This window comes from Amblyraja radiata, chromosome 1, assembly GCF_010909765.2.
Source record: "Amblyraja radiata isolate CabotCenter1 chromosome 1, sAmbRad1.1.pri, whole genome shotgun sequence".
In the NCBI taxonomy this organism is placed as follows: domain Eukaryota; kingdom Metazoa; phylum Chordata; class Chondrichthyes; order Rajiformes; family Rajidae; genus Amblyraja; species Amblyraja radiata.
Window position 1 is genome coordinate 154,249,807 of NC_045956.1, and position 20,972 is coordinate 154,270,778.

A 20,972-nucleotide genomic window follows, 5' to 3' on the forward strand; every position below is an offset into this window, starting at 1 on the left:
GTGAATATTTACATCCTAAACTGTACATTTTTAAGGGAAAATATCCCAAATGGTTTGATACAATCATCATCTAAGTTTAACCAATGCATTGTTTTCAGTGACATGATTGGTTACCGAAAGCTTAATGAAGGAAATACATCTTCATGTGAGGCAGCATCTATGGAGAGAAGGAAATAGGCAATGTTTCAAGCCGAAACCCTTCTTCAGACTGATGTGAAGGTGGGGGAAGAGGAAAGGAAGAGGTGGAGCCAGTGGGCTGAGGGAGAGCTGAGAAGGGGAGGAGAAAGTAGGGACTGCCTGAAATTAGAGGTCAATGTTCAGGCCGAGGACAGAGATGGTCAGATTCGGAATGGGAGGGGGTGTTGAAGTGCTGAGCCACTGGGAGATCAGGTTGGTTATTGCGAACCGAGTGGAGGAACCTGATCTCAGCACTTCAACTCCCCCTCCCATTCCAAATCCGACCTTTCTGTCCTCGGCCTCCTCCATGGCCAGAGTGAGGACCACCATAAATTGGAGGAGCAGCACCTCATATTTCGCTTGGGCAGTTTGAACCCTAGCGGTATGAACATTGACTTCTCTAATTTCAGGTAGTCCTTACTTTCTCCTCCCCTTCTCAGCTCTCCCTCAGCACAGTGTCTCCACCTCTTCCTTTCTTCTACCTCTCCCCCCCCCCCCCCCCCCCCGGCCCGAAACGTTGCCTATTTCCTTCACTCCATAGATGCTGCCTCACCCGCTGAGTTTCTCCAGCATTTTTGTCTACCTTCGATTTTCCAGCATCTGCAGTTCCTTCTTAAACAATACATCTTCATGAATGTCTTTAAAGTAGGAGCCACGATTACTGAGCTTCAGCCGAAATAATCAAATACAATGAGGCAGAGTAGAGTGTTAGTTAAAGGAAGTTGGATGGTTCTGCGGTTGAGGAAGAAACAGAGGGCTTTAAAGCTTCCTGGTGAGGGATGGAGTGTTGAGTGACTGAACGTCCATAGTAAAGATGAGGGAGTGTGGACTTGGAAAGCGGAAGTCATTAAAGGGACGAAGGGCATGTAAGGTATCTTGGACATAGGTCGGGAGAGATTGGACCGGGGGGGATAGGAAGGAGTTAAGGTACGTGGAAATCATTTCCATGGGACAGGAGCAGGCAGGAACATTGGGTTTGTCAAGGCAGTGGTGTTTGAGATGTGATGAAATCAGTAATGGTGTTTGAGATTAAGGCCTGGTGCTCATCTGTGGGATCATGGTCCAAAGATAAGTAGGAGGAGGTGTCTGAAGATGTCGCCTGACCTCAGCGGGTTTGATTATAATGTCAGGGTTACTGCAGAGTGAGCGGAGGGCTGAATGTTCAGAAGGGGTGAGTTTGGAGTAGGTAAGGGGAGTGGAAAAGATGAGACGGTTGATGTCACGCCAGCAGTTAGAAATAAAGAGGTCTAGAGAGGATAGAAGGCCGTTCTGCGGAGTCCAAGAGGAGGGGGACTGGTGGTGATGGGAGAAGGGGTCATCACTGGGTGGCGAGGATTCCTTCCCATAGAAAAAGGACTGGAGACAAAAAAAGGGGGTCATCACTTCAGGTAGCCCCGGCATTCCCTCTCTCTTTCCAGCTCTCCCCCAACCAAGTCACACTAGCTTCTCATTTTCATCCTAAAAACAGCCGGTTTCCTTTATCATTGTTACTTTTTTGCATATCTTTCATTCATTGTTCTTTATCTCTCCACATCACCATCTTATACCTCTCACTTCCCTTATCCCTAACCTGTCTGAAGAAGGGTCCTGACCCGAAACATCACCCATTCCTTCTCTCCAGAAATGATGCCTGTCCCAGTTACTCCAGCTTTTTGTGTCTATCTTCATTTAAACCAGCATCTACAGTTCCTTCTGACACATAACTCTATACAGAATTGGTTCCATGATAGAAAGCAGAGGGTGGTAGTGGAGGCTGTTTTTCAGACTGGAGGCCGGCGACTCGTGCTGACCCCATTGCCGTTTGCCATCTATATCAATGACGTGGATGAGAATGATTAGTAAGTTTGCGGGGATGCTAAAATAGGTGGCATTATAGACAGTGAAAATAGTAATCAGAATTACAGCGGGATCTTGATTTGCTGGGCACGTGGGCCAGGAAGTGGCAATGGAGTTTAATTCAGGTAAGTGTGTATTTTAAGAAGTCAAACCAGGCAGAAACTTCACAGAGAACAGGGGTGCCCTGGCGAGTGCTGTACATTAAAGGAATCAAGGAGTACATAGTTCCATAAATGTAGCGTCAGAGGTAGATAAGCAGCAGAAGGTGACTTATGACAACAAAAAAAACACAAAGTGCAGGAGTAACTCAGCAGGTCAGGCAGCATATTTGGAGTACATGGATAGGTGACGTTTTGGATCGGGACCCTTTTTCAGAGTTAAAAAAGTGACCCAGCAGTTGGTGCTAAACTGAACTGTACATTGGCCTTTATTAGGCAGGGTATTGAGTTATTGTTAATGTTGCATTTGAAGTATTGTGTTCAGATTTGGTCACCCTGCTGGGTGGTGTACCCTTTATGTTGCCATTAAATTGAACAGAGACCAGAGAAGATTCACAAGGAAGATTCACAAGGGAGAAGGCAGGCACGGGTTATTGATTTGGGACGATCAGCTATGATCGTCCCAAATAAAGGATCTAATTCTAATTCAAATGATCACAATTAATGGCGGTGCTGGCTCGAAGGGCCGAATGGCCTCCTCCTGCACCTATTTTCTATGTTTCTATGTTACCAGGACTTGAGGGGCTGAGCTATACGAGAAGGTCAGGCAGGCTTGGAGTAGCTCAGCAGGTCAAGCACATCTCAAGAGGACATGGATAGGTGACATTTCGGGTCGGGACTCATTTTTAGACTGATTGGAGGGGTGGCTCAAGAAGGATGGAAGAGAGGAGGGGCAGCTCAAAGTCTGGCAGGTACTAGGCCAACACAGTTAAGGAGGGTTACTTGAAAGGCAGATGGTTGGACAGGCTTGACAAAAGGTTGAATTCAAAAGGATTGCAGATTTGCAAAGTGAAGCGAGAGGAAGGAATGCAGGTGGAAGGGGAGAAATAATTGCAAGTCCAAATGATGGAGGGGGGGGGGGGAGGGGTTATATGGGGGAAGAAGGGAGAGATAGTTATCTAATATTGGAGAATTCAACATTCATAGTGTGGGATGTATGCTGCCCAAATGGAATATGAAGTGGTCCTCCAGTTTGTGTGTGGTCTCCCATTGGCACTGGAGGAAGCCCAGGACAGAGACGTCAGTATGGGAATAGGAAGAGGAGTGAAAATGGAAAGCAATCAGAAGATCCTGCTGACCTTGGCGGACCGAGTGCAAGTGTTCAACAGAACGGTTGCCAACTCTACGCTTTGTCTCGCCAATGCACAGCAGGCTACATCGAGAACAGCGGATGCAATAGATAAAGTTAAAGGAGATACACGCAAACCTCAGTCTTACCTGAAAGGACTGCTGGCGTCTATGGATGGAGGCGAGGAAGGAGATATAGGTACAGGTGTTGGATTTCCTGTGATTGCAAGGGAAAGCACCTGCGAAGAGGGTGATTTGGTTCAGGAAGCATGAGTGAACCATGGAATTACAGAGGGAGTGGTCTCTGTGGAAGGTGAAAAGAGGTAGAGATTGGAAGATGTGACTGTTGGTAGAATCATCTAGGACATGACAGATATGTCAGAGGATGATGTGTTGTACACCACTTGCATCAATGCCTCTACTTCCTCAAAATATTGGGGATATTTGATGTGTCAATGAATACGTTCTTGAACTCGCATAGGTGTATGGTAGAAAGCATACTGACTGGTCACATCATAGCCTTGTTCAGCAACTCAACTGCCAGGAATGTAGAAGATTACAGAGAGTGGGAGATACTGCCCAATCCATGACAAGTGCCGATCACCCCATCATCGAAGGGACTATTGGAGGTGCGGCCTCTAAACGTTAGCAGACATCAAAAATGCACACCACTCGCCACGCTCTCATTTCATTCCTACCATCAGGAAGGTGGTATAGCAATCTGATAACCATGACCACCAGGTCCAAGAATAGCTTCTTCCCAACACCATCAATTGCTTGAATGCTACACAATAACAACCTTAACCGTGATCTTCTATGGACTGTCTTTGGTAGCACTAAGGACTTTAGCACTTGTATCATGCGTATTAATGTGTTGGATTTTTGCTTTATTAAATATTATGTGTTTATTTGGGTTTACAGCCTGTTATGCTGCAGCAATTTCATTATTCCGTTGTCAGCACAAATGACAATAAAAGCCTCAGTGTGAAGAAGGGTCTCGAGCCGAAACGTCACCCATTCCTTCTCTCCTGAGATGCTGCCTGTCCCGCTGAGTGACTCCAGCATTTTGTGTCTACCTTCAATTTAAACCAGCATCTGCAGTTCTTTCCTACACACTTCCTGACAATTAAACACTCAAGTCTTGATATTGATTGACAACATTTTCTTTTGATTCCACCCCATACAAGCACTTAGCAATGTAGTAGTCCCAGTCGATATTTAGAGAGTTAAATCCCTCACTATTACAACCCCCTTATTCTTGCAGGTGTCTGTGAACTCCCCACATATTTCCTCCTCTAAATTATGTTCACTATCGAAGACCAAGAGCACAATCCCATCAAAGTAATCAATCCCTTCATATTTCTCAATTTCACCCATATAGCCTCACGCAACTATTCACCGGGAATATCTTCTAAGTATCGCCTTAATGATCTATCTAATCAAAAATGCAACAGTCTAAAATAAAACCCACTTTTTGACAACAGTAAAATAGAATCAGAATCCATTTTCTTTGTTTCATTTTACTGTGCATAATTTGCAGCAATTCTGAACATTTCCAGTTAAGAACAGGGATTGTCCGTAACATCATTTTTTTTTTACATGAATACTCAAACAAATCAGCAAATAAAATATTTTCTCGTTTTAGTTTCCCAAATTAATCAATCTAATTGAAACATCACAAAACATTCTTCTATAACATTTAATAAACATGGTTTTACAATTACAGCAGGATTATTTCATAAATGCCTGTTTCTCAAAATACAATGAGATAAGTGCACAAAAATAATCATTGCACCCATTATATTAGATAATGTGCCACTTTACATATTCACAAAACCTCACAAGGCACAATGACATTTATTTTCTAGCCATCCCGAGAAAGAAATAGTGCAAAGCAAACAAAAGCAACACTCAATGAAGATTATGAAACTATTTTTCACAAACATTGCACGACTTAGAATTAGAATTGTTTAGATGATGATGAGCCAAACTCCACAGTTCATTATCAAATAACAACATTTTATATTGTCATAAAAAAGATACTGATCTACCTGTCTGGCACTGGCCATTTCCCTTTAACAGAAGCGAAATACCGAGATTTTACAAATATTTTCTTCATGTTCTTGCAAACAAAGGAGTGCATGATTAAATCAGAGATAAAGTATAACCCACTCTGATTTAACAGGGCTAGAATACTCAAGCCTCAGATTAATTGAGAAGTTGAGGAATAGATTCATCTGCATCATTCTCCACCAGGCAAATCAATACATAGAGGCATGGCATGTTCAATGAAACATCATAACATTTGTACCACCATTAAGTGCACTGCTTGATCAGTATTTTGAAAAGTAATTTTTGTCATTATTTCAAGCTGAATGAGAGCTTTGCGAGTTTAATTTCTGCTTTCATAATCTAGGAAGCAAACTCACTTTTCCCAAACAAGCCCAAAAGACAAGTTCTCATTTATAAAATTACCCCAGAACACTAAATATTTAAACAATGTACAGTTGGAACTCACCAATGAAAATTCCCCTTTTACCAAGGTCACTGAAGAATTTAAATCCCTTCTAATTTTATTAAATTGTCAGATTGTTAGTGATCCTTAACTGCACTACATTTGATCTCACATGATAATCAAATTACATTTTATGTCACATTTTGTTGTGACACATGAACAAGTAACATTCTCCACACATTCTGCTATTTAGAGGTGCGGGGAAGATTGACCGGCAGGGTCAATTGCAGTATTTAAGAATGTAAAATTTATTCGAGATTTTTTAATCGGGTCAGTGGCATTCATTAAGTAGAAATGTTCATGGCACAATCTTGTCTATCTGGCTTTAATCAGTGAGGATAGGTTCCTCCACAATATCTGAACACTCTCAGCATTCTCAGTTCTCCACTATAGTCTCCATACACTCACTCACAACTGTACAGCCAAATTCAGCTCTAAATTTATATACAAGTTTGCAGATGACGCCGCCGCAGTGGGCTGGATCACAAACAATGATGAGAGAGTACAGGAAGGCGATAGAGAACATAGTAACATGGTGTCAACCACCCACTTGATGTTAGCAAGATCGAGGAGCTAGTTATCAACTTGGGGAAGTACAGGAGAGCACATTCCCTAAAACAGACAAAAATAATTTCACGCAAAAATACAAAAATAATTTCACGCAAAAATACAAAAATATTTGGTATAGGGGACTAAACCACAACTGATTTAATAAACATGATGCAACAAAAAGACAAAACGAAAACTAAATCAAAAGAGGAGCAGAGTAGAATTAGTTCACGCAGCAGAAGGACCATCATGAGGGGAGGAGCCATCTTGGTGAACGGCTGCTAGCCAGCAGCCGTCCGTTTTAAATTCGTTTTTTTTTATAGTTTTTAGTGAGTCCTGTTTTTTGTTTGTAGGGGATATGGTCTTTTTAATGTGGGGGGTAGGTGTAAACTTTATTTCTAGGTCCCTACCTGGTCGGTGTGGCAGCCTTTTCTCCGGGCTGCCCGTCGACCCGTCCTCGTGGCCAAAGATCTTATAAGATCTTTGCTCGTGGTCTACCAGCGGGCTTGGAGCGCCGTTTCCTGGCGGGGACCGCCCAGCACCTCGGCCTCGGCGGCGGCACAGCGTTGGAGCGGAGTGGAGCGGAGCGGAGCGGAGCGGGCGATGCCTTGCCTGGGTCGCCGCGCTGGAGCGACACGCTGGAGCTCTGGCGAGCTGGACAGCCGAGAGCAACATCTCCGGGCTGCGGGTCTGCGGAGAGGCGGCGGTGCGGAGAGGCGGCAGTGCGGAGAGGCGGCAATGCGGAGAGGCGGCGCCGACTTTTTCATCGGGAGCCTGGGAGCTCCAAACCGGCGCGGCCTTGTCGGCTTCGGCAGCCGCGGGCTCCAACCAGGAAGCGGCCGTTCCAGGTGGCCCAGCCGCCGAGAGGACTCTCCCGACGCCGGGGCAAGACCACCTGGTGAGAACGGCCAGGGACATCGGGCCTCCGTAGAGGCAATTGCAATGGCCTCAATAGGCCTGACTTTGGGGTGAACATGGGGTGGGGACTGTACATTGTGCCTTCCCCCACAGTGCTACCCACTGTGGGGGGATGATTTTTTTGTCTAATTGTAGTCCTGTAGGTCTGTGTCCAAGATGGCTGCCGCGAAGAGAGAGTGGACGCTGGCGCGCTTTGGCGGCCGCTGCTCTCTCTTCACACTGTGTTTTTGATTTTCTGTTGTTGGATTGAATTCTGTTTTTAATTTGTGTCTCTGTGATGTCTTTATTACTTGTTATATTCCGATTATATGTTTTTATTCCGATTACTATGTAAGGTGTCCTTGAGATGTCTGAAAGGCGCTCATTAAATAAAATTTATTATTATTATTATTATCATTTAAATGTGATTAAACCAAAAAAGCCTCCTTACAAAGTCTGAACAAGGGAAATCAAAATACAAACTAATCTTCGATCTCTACCATTGTTTCAATCATAATACCCTGGCTTTGCTATAATTTGTCGAGATTTTTGCAAAACATTTCCAAAAGTGCCTCAATACGAAAATATTTTTCAGTCGTTGAATCGCATCAAATACCTTATATTCTGAGTCTCAGTGTTATCATAATTACAAGTTCCATGCATCATTCCACCTGTATATAGACACTGTATACATCCCTTCTTCCTATGCAAAAAAGATTTTTGAACAGGAACTACAGACGGAAAATCAAGAAAATGACCAGAGACAAAAAGTGAACAATTAGTCAATTGGCAAGTTATTCAGTGCAGTGACCACCATTATAGGTTTAGATGGATATGAGCAGGCAGGTGTTGCAACCGCGCGTTGGGGGAACAGACCCAATGGGTGTGCACTTGGTCTAGTCTATCTATATAACTAAAAGTCTCATCTTGACCACTTCCTGTCTGCGCTGCATATTGATTTTAGAAAAAACGGTACCCTATATCGCTATGATTTTTGGCCATCTTACTCACAGCCCCGAGGATTTTTCCGATCGAGTAAACATAAAAAGTTATGAATGTTTAAAAAATCTTGAGTTCAGCTGATTGGTCCTCTCGCCTGTCAATCACCATGATGAAGGTAACGCCCCTTCCTAGGAGGGGGGGGGGCAGGACTATAAAACCCCGGGTGCCTGGACGCGAGTCAGTCACTCTGAAAGATCGTGAGGGAGAGGCCACAACTGTGATTCTGCTGTGAGTCTACTGAACTGTGAGTCTGCAATGCACTTGCAATAAATGATTTGTAGCCCTTAATGAAAATAAATGAGTTGTTTGGTCTGCCCTGTGCCTTGAACACTGAAATGGCAATGTAATGAAATGAAATGAAATGACCGATGAGTTGTTGGCCTGTCCTGTGCTTGAAACTGGAATGGCAATTGGGCATGAAATGAAATAAAAATGCGATTCTTTTTGGCCTGCCCGTGCTTGAAACTGAAATGGCAATGTAAATGAAATGAAATGAAAATGAGATGAGTTGTTTGGCTGTCCTGTGCTTGAAACTGGAATGGCATTGGAAATGAATGAATAAAAATGCGATAGTTTGTTTGGCCTGCCTATGTGCTTGAACTGAATGGCAATGGAATGAAATGAAATAAAAATGTTATTTGTTTGGCCTGCCCTGTGCTTGAAACTGAAATGGCAATGGAAATGAAATGAAAAGAAAATGAGATGAGTTGTTTGGTGTAGATCAGTGTCACTCATGTTATGAGTCGTACTTTGTAGCTATGCCCACTAGTTTAACAGAAAACTTCCCTGCCTTGTTCTCACACTTTTAGAGTAACATGCTAGTATGAAGTTACCTATGCTGTAACGTTAATAAAGTATTTCGACCTTAATCACGGTGTGAGACTTTGGTTATTCCAACAGCAGAATCACACCATTTGGCCTGCAATGGCAATGGAAATGAAATGAAAATTAAATTAGTTGTTTGGCCTGCCCTGTGCTTGAAATTGTTTGGCCTGTCTGAAACCACCCATTTTGGCCCACAGGGCCCCTATTAGCCGAGAAAACAGTCCCTTTTGCCCAAAATGCCCATATTAGCCCAGAAACAGCATTTGGCCCTAAAGGTCCGTGCCAGGCCAAGAAAAGTCCAGAAAAAGTGCCTTTCACTGAGAAAGTCCCTTCAGCCCATCGGGCCTGTACTAGCCCCAGGAGGAGTCCCTTCTGTCCATCAGTAAGTATTCCCCCTGCAAGTATTAAACCTCACCCCAATATTTTTCTCCCTCCCTTTATTGGCTCCCTGTGAGATCCAGGCCAGGATAGACTTTCCTCCTTCATTGGTGTGATCTGCAGAAATAGATGAAAAATGTCTAAAATTGATTCTCCACCCTCTCCCCCTTCTCTCTCACAGAGTCTCTCACCTGTTTTGGGCAGAATTTTTGGCAGTTTCTGAGCTGCCAGCCCACTAGCCCCGGGTGACTGAGCTGCCAGCCCACCAGGCCTGAGTGCCTGAGCTGCCAGCCCACCAGGCCTGAGTGACTGAGCTGCCAGGCCACCAGGCCTGAGTGACTGAGCTGCCAGTCCAAGAATCCATTTGGCCCACAATGTCCATACTAGCCCTCTGGAAACCAGTCCCTTCGGCCTACAACACCCATACTAGCACTCCAGAAAGCGCCCCCCACAGGTCACCAATATTGGAATTGGTAGAGAGGTGGAATATTGCGTTGGGGGACCAGCCCTCCTGTGTGAACATGGAATCCAACGGGTCCCACTTAGTCTAGTTATATATTGAAGATAGACACAATAAGCTGGAGTAACTCGGTGGGACAGCCTGCATCTTTGGACAGAAGGAATGGGTGATGTTTTGGGTCGAGACCCTTCTTCAGACTAGTTAGGGATAAGGGAAACGAGAGATATAGATGATGTGGTAGAGAGATAAAGAACAATGAATGAAAGATATGTAAAAAAGTAACAATGATAAAGAAAACAGGCCATTGTTAGCTGTTTGTTGGGTGAAAACGAGAAGCTGGTGCAACTTGGGTGGGGTAAAGATTGAGAGAGAGAGGGAATGTCGGGGTTACTTGAAGTTAGAGAAATCAATATTCATACAACTGGACTGTAAACTGCCCAAGCAAAATATAAGATGCTGTTCCTCCAATTTACATTTAACGACAAATATATTATATATTTTTACTTTCACGATATGGCAAAATATATCTAATATCTGGCAATATATTTTCCATTAATCTGCTTGGATAGGTAACATTAGAATGTGTATCACTTTTCCACAGAAAACAAAAATGTGTTTGTCATCAGCAAGGTCTGATAATGCTATCACATATTCTCTCATGTTCGACTGCAGAGTCTGATATCAAAATGCAAGCATAAACACGTTAAAGGAAACTGGATGACTTACTTGATATCAGCGTTGTCGCACTTTTAAGTTTGTAAAATATCAGTGAACGCTGCAATAAGGGATTCCAGTACCGATCAACGTTCACGTAAATGGACGTTTTTCTACAGAAAAAACGAGAATAAAATTCCGTATTCAAAAGTTCAAAGTCAATCCTTATATATGCCTTAACAATCTAAAGAAAATATTCCACACAAGTGCAATCTTTTTTTCACAGTTTAAGTGACATAGATTTCCAGTCACTGATGCCCCAACCCCGAATCTCACCTAATACAATAAAGAACCCTAGCTGATGAAATACAAAGCCAAAAATGTAAGAATTTACCAGTCACAATATTACAAATTCAGAGCCACAGATCAAAATACAAACAACAAATTGTCAAATACTCAGAAGGTCAGACAACACAAGTGGAGAGAAAAGCAAGGGCATTAATTTTCCAGGCCAACAGCCTTTCAGCACAAAGACTATTCAAAGAGGGAAATAACGGTATCCAAGAAGTGATCACGAGTAACAATATCAACTATCATGCTCCCGGAAAATAAGTTGGGTGGTTAGCATTTAGTGGAAGTGAAATTGAAGGAGCAGTAGGCTGATGTAATTGTCAGGAAGGTCACATAGAAAATAGGAAAGAACATGAAGAAAAATAAAGTCCTTAGAATGTGGCATCATATATCTGGGGAACTGCAACCAGCAGAAACGCACTTTGGAGTTATTGAAGTGCAGTTATTTTTGCATGGAGAAAAAAGGAGAGTTTGCACAGAGCATCCAAAGATGGCGGCGCTGGCTTAACAGCTGCGGCCCACCTGCAGTCCGTCTGTTTTTTTTCTTTCTTTTTGTTCCTTTGTCATGTTTTAGTTAATATTGTTTTATTAAGTTGTGTATGTGTGTGGGTGGGGTGGGAGAAACATGTTTTGGTCTCTTCCTTCGGGAATGCGACTTTTTTTCTGTCGTATTCTCCGTCCCCGTCTCCGCCGAGGCCTAATGGCGGAGCTGGCGGCCTCGGAGCTGTGGCGGCGGCAGCGGCAGCGGAGACCCGACTCGGTCCCGGAGCTGTAGCAGCGGCAGCGGAGACCCGACTCGGCCCCGGAGCTGTAGCAGCGGCAGCGGAGACCCGACTCGGCCTCGGAGCTGTAGCAGCGGCAGCAGCGGCAGCGGAGACCCGACTCGGCCTCGGAGCTGTAGCAGCGGCAGCAGCGGCAGCGGAGACCCGACTCGGCCCCGGAGCTGTAGCAGCGGCAGCGGAGACCCGACTCGGCCCTGGAGCTGTAGCAGCGGCAGCAGCAGCAGAGACCCGACTCGGCCCCGAAGCTGTGGCGGAGACAGCGGCAGCGGAGACCCGACTCGGCCTCGGAGCTGTGGCGGCGGCAGCAGAGTTTGAACCGGCCCGTTCGCAGAGCACGGTTGAGCCGCGGGATTTATCATCACCCGGTGGGGTGACAACATCTGGAGCCTGGATCGCCTCGGCGCAGAGGGAGAACAAAGAGGGAAGAGACAGAGACTTTAAGATTTTGCCTTCCACCACAGTGAGGAGGTGTTTGGTGAACTCACTGTGGTGGATGTTAAATTTGTGTTGATTATGTGTTTTTGTCATTTTTTAATTATATGTATGACTGCAGGGAAACAAAATTTCGTTCAGACCAAAAGGTCTGAATGACAATAATCTAATCTAATCTAAAGTATAGTCCCGTAAACAGAGTTGTTTGCTCCACTCAAATAATCTGCTTTTGTAATGTTGATTGAGAAATATTGGCAAAGGCACAACAAGGAAGTCCCCTGCTCTTGTTCAGAATCATACCACAGAATCTTTTTGTGATGACACAGTCTTTTGTGATTAGAAACTTGATTTAACATATCACATGATAGTCTACAATCAAGCTTCAACCTCAAATATTTTCATTAAGAGAAGATGGTGCCAAAAATGTAATCACAGCTCGCAGTACAAAACTAAATGTAAAGCAAGACTTTGGTAGTTTGTGGTAAAAAAGAAAATAATAATGGACTGATCAATTCAGTAATCACTGCGAGATACAATGGTTCAAAACCACTAATTTTGAAATAAAAATGCATTAATAAAACATTTGGCAAGAGATGTAGAAGGTAGATCAGCAAACATTGTCTAAGACAGTGCTACAAGCATTTACTCCAAATCCTTCACAAATAAACAAAATTCAATGTGTTAAAATAAATTCTAAGCAATAATGCAAATTCTATTGCTGAACCATGCAGGTACAGCAGGCAGTGAAGAAAACGAATCGCATGTTAACCTTCATAACAAGAGGAGTTGAATATATGAGCAACGAGGCCCTTCTGCAGTTGTACAGAGCCCTAGTGAGACCATACCTGGAGTATTGTGTGCAGTTTTGGTCTCCAAATTTGAGGAAGGACATTCTTGCTATTGAGGGAGTGCAGCATAGGTTCACAAGATTAATTCCCAGCATGGCGGGACTGTCATATGCTGAGAGAATGGAGCGGCTGGGCTTGTATACTCTGGAGTTTAGAAGGATAAGAGGGGATCTTATTGAAACATATAAGATTATTAAGGGTTTGGACATGCTAGAGGCAGGAAACATGTTCCTGATGTTGGGGGAGTCCAGAACCAGGGGCCACTGTTTAAGAATAAGGGGTAAACCATTTAGAACGGAGATGAGGAAACACTTTTTCACACAGAGGGCGGTAGAGGGCGGTTCTCTGGATTCTCTGGAGAGGCCCGAGAGCCATTGGAGAGGTCGCAGAGGGAGGAGCTACACCCGAGCGGTAGGATTTAAAGAGGAGCGCGGGGCTTGCTTCTACAGAGGCCCGAGAGCCGTTGGAGAGGTCGCAGAGGGAGGAGCTACACCCGAGCGGTAGGATTTAAAGAGGAGCGCGGGGCTTGCTTCTACAGAGGCCCGAGAGCCGTTGGAGAGGTCGCAGAGGGAGGAGCTACACCCGAGCGGTAGGATTTAAAGAGGAGCGCGGGGCTTGCTTCTACAGAGGCCCGAGAGCCGTTGGAGAGGTCGCAGAGGGAGGAGCTACACCCGAGCGGTAGGATTTAAAGAGGAGCGCGGGGCTTGCTTCTACAGAGGCCCGAGAGCCGTTGGAGAGGTCGCAGAGGGAGGAGCTACACCCGAGCGGTAGGATTTAAAGAGGAGCGCGGGGCTTGCTTCTACAGAGGCCCGAGAGCCGTTGGAGAGGTAGCAGAGGGAGGAGCTACACCCGAGCGGTAGGATTTAAAGAGGAGCGCGGGGCTTGCTTCTACAGAGGCCCGAGAGCCGTTGGAGAGGTCGCAGAGGGAGGAGCTACACCCGAGCGGTAGGATTTAAAGAGGAGCGCGGGGCTTGCTTCTACAGAGGCCCGAGAGCCGTTGGAGAGGTCGCAGAGGGAGGAGCTACACCCGAGCGGTAAGATTTAAAGAGGAGCACGGGGCTTGCTTCTACAGAGGCCCGAGAGCCGTTGGAGAGGTCGCAGCGGGAGGAGCTACACCCGAGCGGTAGGATTTAAAGAGGAGCGCGGGGCTTGCTTCTACAGAGGCCCGAGAGCCGTTGGAGAGGTCGCAGAGGGAGGAGCTACACCCGAGCGGTAGGATTTAAAGAGGAGCGCGGGGCTTGCTTCTACAGAGGCCCGAGAGCCGTTGGAGAGGTCGCAGAGGGAGGAGCTACACCCGAGCGGTAGGATTTAAAAAGGAGCGCGGGGCTTGCTTCTACAGAGGCCCGAGAGCCGTTGGAGAGGTCGCAGAGGGAGGAGCTACACCCGAGCGGTAGGATTTAAAGAGGAGCGCGGGGCTTGCTTCTACAGAGGCCCGAGAGCCGTTGGAGAGGTCGCAGAGGGAGGAGCTACACCCGAGCGGTAGGATTTAAAGAGGAGCGCGGGGCTTGCTTCTACAGAGGCCCGAGAGCCGTTGGAGAGGTCGCAGAGGGAGGAGCTACACCCGAGCGGTAGGATTTAAAGAGGAGCGCGGGGCTTGCTTCTACAGAGGCCCGAGAGCCGTTGGAGAGGTCGCAGAGGGAGGAGCTACACCCGAGCGGTAGGATTTAAAGAGGAGCGCGGGGCTTGCTTCTACAGAGGCCCGAGAGCCGTTGGAGAGGTCGCAGAGGGAGGAGCTACACCCGAGCGGTAGGATTTAAAGAGGAGCGCGGGGCTTGCTTCTACAGAGGCCCGAGAGCCGTTGGAGAGGTCGCAGAGGGAGGAGCTACACCCGAGCGGTAGGATTTAAAGAGGAGCGCGGGGCTTGCTTCTACAGAGGCCCGAGAGCCGTTGGAGAGGTCGCAGAGGGAGGAGGAGCTGAAATCTGCAACGTTCCAAGTTCCACTTCAAAAACAAGTGGGTTTGAGGAAGCCGCTGATTGGTGGAAGCAGACAAGAGGGAGCAGCTGATTGGGAGTCAGATCCCTGCTGATTGTACTGTATTGTAGCAGTTTGTTTTGTATTGTATCCTAGGTAAGGGGAGTATGAGGGCCAGGGCAGTTTACTGTTCTGGATGTCAGATGTGGGAAGTCATGGAGTCTGATAGCCCTCCAGACGTCCACATCTGTGCCAGGTGTATCGAGATGGGGCTCCTAAGGGACCGTATTAGAACCTGGAGCAGCAGCTCGATGACCTCCGTCTGGTCAGGGAGAGCGAGGAAGTCATTGATAGGAGTAACAGGGAGGTGGTCACTCCAAGACCACAGGAGGCAGGCAAGTGGATCACGGTTGGGAGAGGCAAGGGGCACAGGCAGAGACTAGAGAGTACCCCGGTGGCTGTACACCTTGACAATAAGTACTCCTGTTTGAGCACTGTTGGGGGGGACAGCCTACCTGGGGGTAGCGACAGCGGCCGGGCCTCCGGTACAGAGACCGGTCCTGTTGCTCAGAAGGGTAAGGAAAAGAAGAGGAGAGCAATACTAATAGGGGACTCTATAGTAAGTTAGGGGGTCAGACAGGCGATTCTGTGGACGCAGTCGGGAGACCCGGATGGTAGTTTGCCTCCCTGGTGCCAGGGTCTGTGATGTGTCTCAACGTGTCCAAGATATCCTGAAAGGGGAGGGAGAGGAGCCCGAGGTCGTGGTACATATAGGTACCAATGACATAGGTAAAAAAAGAGAAGAGGTCCTGAAAGGAGAATTTAGGGAGTTAGGAGGGGAGTTAAAGAGTAGGACAGCAAAGGTAACAATCTCGGGATTACTGCCTGTGCCACGCGACAGTGAGAGTAGGAATGGAGCAAGGTGGAGGATAAATGCGTGGCTGAAGGACTGGTGCAGAGGGCAGGGATTCAAATTTCTGGATCATTGGGACCTCTTTTGTGGAAGGTGCGACCTGTACAAAAAGGATGGGTTGCACTTGAACCTGAGGGGGACCGATATCCTGGCGGGGAGATCTGCAAAGGCTACTGGGGAGACTTTAAACTAGAATGGTTGGGGGGAGGGACTCAAATAGAGAAAGCTATTAGACAGTGTGTGAGGCAGGAGGCAGAGAAGGAAAGCATTCAGGCCCAACATGTAGGGGGGAAAGAAGAAAACAATAATAAACAGAGAATAAGAGGTGGTGGGGTTCTTAAATGGGTGAGCAGAGAAACAGAGGGGTGTAAAATGCGGGCGGAAGCAATAGGTAGCAAGGTGAAAAGTAAAAGTGGCAGGCAGATAAATCCAGGGCAAAAATCAAAAAGGGCCACTTTTCAACATAATTGTATAAGGGGTAAGAGCGTTGTAAAAACAAGCCTGAAGGCTTTGTGTCTCAATGCAAGGAGCATTCGTAATAAGGTGGATGAGTTGAACATGCAGATAGCTATTAATGATTATGATATAGTCGGGATCACGGAGACATGGCTCCAGGGTGACCAAGGCTGGGAGCTGAACATCCAGGGATATTTAATATTCAGGAGGGATAGAGAGAAAGGAAAAGGTGGTGGAGTAGCGTTGCTGGTTAGAGAGGAGATTAACGCAGTGGAAAGGAAGGACATTAGCTTGGAGGATGTGGAATCGGTATGGGTAGAACTGCGAAACACTAAGGGGCAGAAAACGCTGGTGGGTGTTGTGTACAGGCCACCTAGCAGTAGTAGTGAAGTTGGGGATGGCATCAAAAAGGAAATTAGAAATGCGTGCAACAAAGGCAAAACAGTTATAATGGGTGACTTCAATCTACATATAGATTGGGTGAATCAAATTGGCAGGGGTGCTGAGGAAGAGGATTTCTTGGAATGTATGCGGGATAGTTATCTAAACCAACATGTAGAGGAACCAACGAGAGAGCAGGCTATTCTAGACTGGGTATTGAGTAATGAGGAAGGGTTAGTTAGCAGTCTTGTTGTGCGTGCCCCCTTGGGCAAGAGTGACCATAATATGGTTGAGTTCTTCATTAGGATGGAGAGTGACATTGTTAATTCAGAAACAACGGTTCTGAACTTAAAGAAAGGTAACTTTGAGGGTATGAGACGTGAATTGGCCAAGATTGACTGGCAATTAGTTTTAAAAGGGTTGACGGTGGATATGCAATGGAAGGTATTTAAAGACTGCATGGATGAACTACAAAAATTGTTCATCCCAGTTTGGCAAAAGAATAAATCAGGGAAGGTAGTGCATCCGTGGATAACAAGGGAAATCAGGGATGGTATCAAAGCAAAAGATGATGCGTACAAATTAGCCAGAAAAAGCAGGACTGGGAGAAATTCAGAGACCAGCAGAGGAGGACAAAGGGCTTAATTAGGAAAGGGAAAATAGATTATGAAAGAAAACTGGCAGGGAACATAAAAACTGACTGCAAATGTTTTTTTAGATATGTGAAGAGAAAGAGATTAGTTAAAACAAATGTAGGTCCCTTGCAGTCAGAAACAGGTGAGTTGATCATGGGGAACAAGGATATGGCGGACCAATTGAATAACTACTTTGGTTCCGTCTTCACTAAGGAAGACATAAATAATCTGCCGGAAATAGCAGGGGACCGCGGGTCAAAGGAGATAGAGGAACTGAGTGAAATCCAGGTTAGTCGGGAAGTGGTGTTGGGTAAATTGAATGGATTAAAGGCCGATAAATCACCAGGGCCAGATAGGCTGCATCCCAGAGTACTTAAGGAAGTAGCTCCAGAAATAGTGGATGCATTAGTGATAATTTTTCAAAACTCTTTAGATTCTGGAGTAGTTCCTGAGGATTGGAGGGTAGCAAACGTAACCCCACTTTTTAAGAAGGGAGGGAGAGAGAAAACGGGGAATTACAGACCAGTTAGTCTAACATCGGTAGTGGGGAAACTGCTAGAGTCAGTTATTAAAGATGGGATAGCAGCACATTTGGAAAGTGGTGAAATCATTGGACAAAGTCAGCATGGATTTACGAAAGGTAAATCATGTCTGACGAATCTTATAGAATTTTTCGAGGATGTAACTAGTAGAGTGGATAGGGGAGAACCAGTGGATGTGTTGTATCTGGACTTTCAGAAGGCTTTCGACAAGGTCCGACATAAGAGATTAGTATACAAACTTAAAGCACACGGTATTGGGGGTTCAGTATTGATGTGGATAGAGCTGGCTGGCAAACAGGAAGCAAAGATTAGGAGTAAACGGGTCCTTTTCACAATGGCAGGCAGTGACTAGTGGGGTACCGCAAGGCTCAGTGCTGGGACCCCAGCTATTTACAATTTATATTATTCAATTCAATTCAATTCAACTTTAATGTCATTGCACAAATACTGAGTATCGGTACAACGAAATGCAGTTTTGCGTCAGTCCGTAGTAGTGCAATATAGAAATTTAAAAAAAAGAGGATACAGAACAATTAAAAATGCAGAATAATTAAACAATGGGGACGGAGGGAGCGGAGGAATCTATCGGCGGGACTCCGAGTTCAGCAATGCGACGGTATGATTGTAGAAGCTGTTCCTCATCCTACTGGTACGAGACCTGAGGCTCCTGTACCGCCTCCCTGATGGGAGGAGGGCAAACAGTCCATGATTGGGGTGGGAGGGGTCTTTAATGATCTTCCCAGCTCGTTTCAGACACCGTTTTCGGTGGAGGGCATCCATGGCAGGGAGCGGGGCGCCGATGATATGCTGCGCGGTTTTCACCACCCGTTGTAGTGCCTTCCTGTCCGCAACAGTGCAGCTGCTGTACCATACCGTAAAGCAGGCGGTCAGGATGCTCTCGATGGTACACCTGTAGAAGTTGGTCAGGATCTGGGGGGACAGGTGGGCTTTCTTGAGCCTCCTCAGGAAGTAAAGGCGCTGCTGTGCCTTTTTGATCAGCTTGGAGGTGTTGAGGGACCAGGACAAATCCTCCGAGATGTGTACCCCGAGGAATTTGTAGCTGGAGACGCGCTCCACCTCAGTCCCGTTTATGTGGATGGGGGTATGTCTGCCCCCTCTGACCTTCCTGAAGTCGACAATAAGTTCCTTCGTCTTCTTGGAGTTGAGGACGAGGTTATTATTGGCACACCAGGTTGTCAGGTGCTGGACCTCCTCTCGGTAGGCTGACTCATCGTTGTTACTGATCAGTCCTACCACCGTGGTGTCGTCAGCAAACTTAATGATGGCGTTGGATCCGTACTTAGGGATGCAGTCGTGGGTGAAGAGGGAGTAGAGGAGAGGGCTGAGCACACAGCCCTGTGGCACGCCGGTGTTCAGTGTTATAGTGGTGGAGTTGAGGTTGTTGACCCTAACAGACTGTGGTCTGTTGGTGAGGAAATCCAGTGTCCAGTTGCAGAGGGAGGTGGAGATGCCAAGCCCGCTGAGTTTGGTGATCAAGCTGGCGGGGATGACAGTGTTGAAAGCGGAGCTGAAATCAATGAACAGCAACCTGATGTAGGAGTTGTTGTTGTCCAGGTGGGTCAGGGCAGAGTGTAGGGCCGCCGATATGGCGTCCTCTGTAGACCTGTTGGCCCGGTAGGCAAACTGATGGGGGTCCAGTGTGGGGGGGAGGCTGGCTTTGAGGTGAGCCAAGATCAGCCGCTCAAAGCACTTAGCAATGACAGGGGTGAGTGCCACTGGGCGGAAATCGTTGAGGCTCCCTGTGGCTGACTGTTTGGGCACTGGCACGATGGTTGATGTCTTGAGGCAAGTGGGGACAACACCCTGGGCCAGTGAGTGATTGAAAATGTCGGTAAAGACTTGGGATAGTTGTCCAGCACATGCCCTAAGCACCCGGCCAGGGATGCCATCGGGGCCGGCAGCTTTGCGCTCATTCACCTTGCTCAGTGCATCTTGTACAGCAGAGGTGGAGAGACTGAGGGGTTGTTCATTTGGGGGTGGAGCAACTTTGATGGCTGGGGTTTTGTTATCTCGGTCAAAGCGAGCATAGAAATGGTTTAGCTCGAGGGAATTGAAGGCAACATCTCCAAGTTTGCGGATGACACTAAGCTGGGGGGCAGTGTTAGCTGTGAGGAGGATGCTAGGAGACTGCAAGTTGACTTGGATAGGCTGGGTGAGTGGACAAATGTTTGGCAGATGCAGTATAATGTGGATAAATGTGAGGTTATCCACTTTGGTGGCAAAAACAGGAAAGCAGACTATTATCTAAATGGTGGCCGATTAGGAAAAGGGGAGATGCAGCGAGACCTGGGTGTCATGGTACACCAGTCATTGAAAGTAGGCATGCAGGTGCAGCAGGCAGTGAAGAAAGCGAATGGTATGTTAGCTTTCATAGCAAAAGGATTTGAGTATAGGAGCAGGGAGGTTCTACTGCAGTTGTACAGGGTCTTGGTGAGACCACACCTGGAGTATTGCGTACAGTTTTGATCTCCAAATCTGAGGAAGGACATTATAGCCATAGAGGGAGTGCAGAGAAGGTTCACCAGACTGATTCCTGGGATGTCAGGACTTTCATATGAAGAAAGACTGGATAGACTTGGCTTATACTCGCTAGAATTTAGGAGATTTGAGAGGGGATCTTATAGAAACGTACAAAATTCTTATGGGGTTGGACAGGCTAGATGCAGGAAGATTGTTCCCGATGTTGGGGAAGTCCAGGACAAGGGGTCACAGCTTAAGGATAAGGGGGAAATCCTTTAGGACCGAGATGAGAAGAAACTTTTTCACACAGAGAGTGGTGAATCTCTGGAACTCTCTGCCACAGAGGGTAGTTGAGGCCAGTTCATTGGCTATATTTAAGAGGGAGTTAGATGTGGCCCTTGTGGCTAAAGGGATCAGGGGGTATGGAGAGAAGGCAGGTACGGGATACTGAGTTGGATGATCAGCCATGATCATATTGAATGGCAGTGCAGGCTCGAAGGGCCGAATGGCCTACTCATGCACCTATTTTCTATGTATCTATACTTTCAAGAGAAAGCTAGATAGGGCTCTTAAAGATAGCAGAGTCAGGGGATATGGGGAGAAGGCAGGAACGGGGTACTGATTGGGGATGATCAGCCATGATCATATTGAATGGCAGT

At 46.5% G+C, this 20,972-nt stretch overlaps 1 protein-coding gene across 4 annotated transcripts in view; it reads right to left on the reverse strand.

Annotated features, from left to right (window-relative positions):
• wdr7 (WD repeat domain 7) overlaps positions 1 to 20,972 on the reverse strand; it is a 561,078-nt gene that overhangs the window by 532,399 nt on the left and 7,707 nt on the right. For all 4 annotated transcript variants that reach the window (XM_033033128.1, XM_033033119.1, XM_033033110.1 and 1 more), the window contains one exon: positions 10,652 to 10,752. The gene's annotated coding sequence lies outside the window, so the exon portion shown is untranslated. The remainder of the gene's footprint in view (positions 1 to 10,651; positions 10,753 to 20,972) is intronic.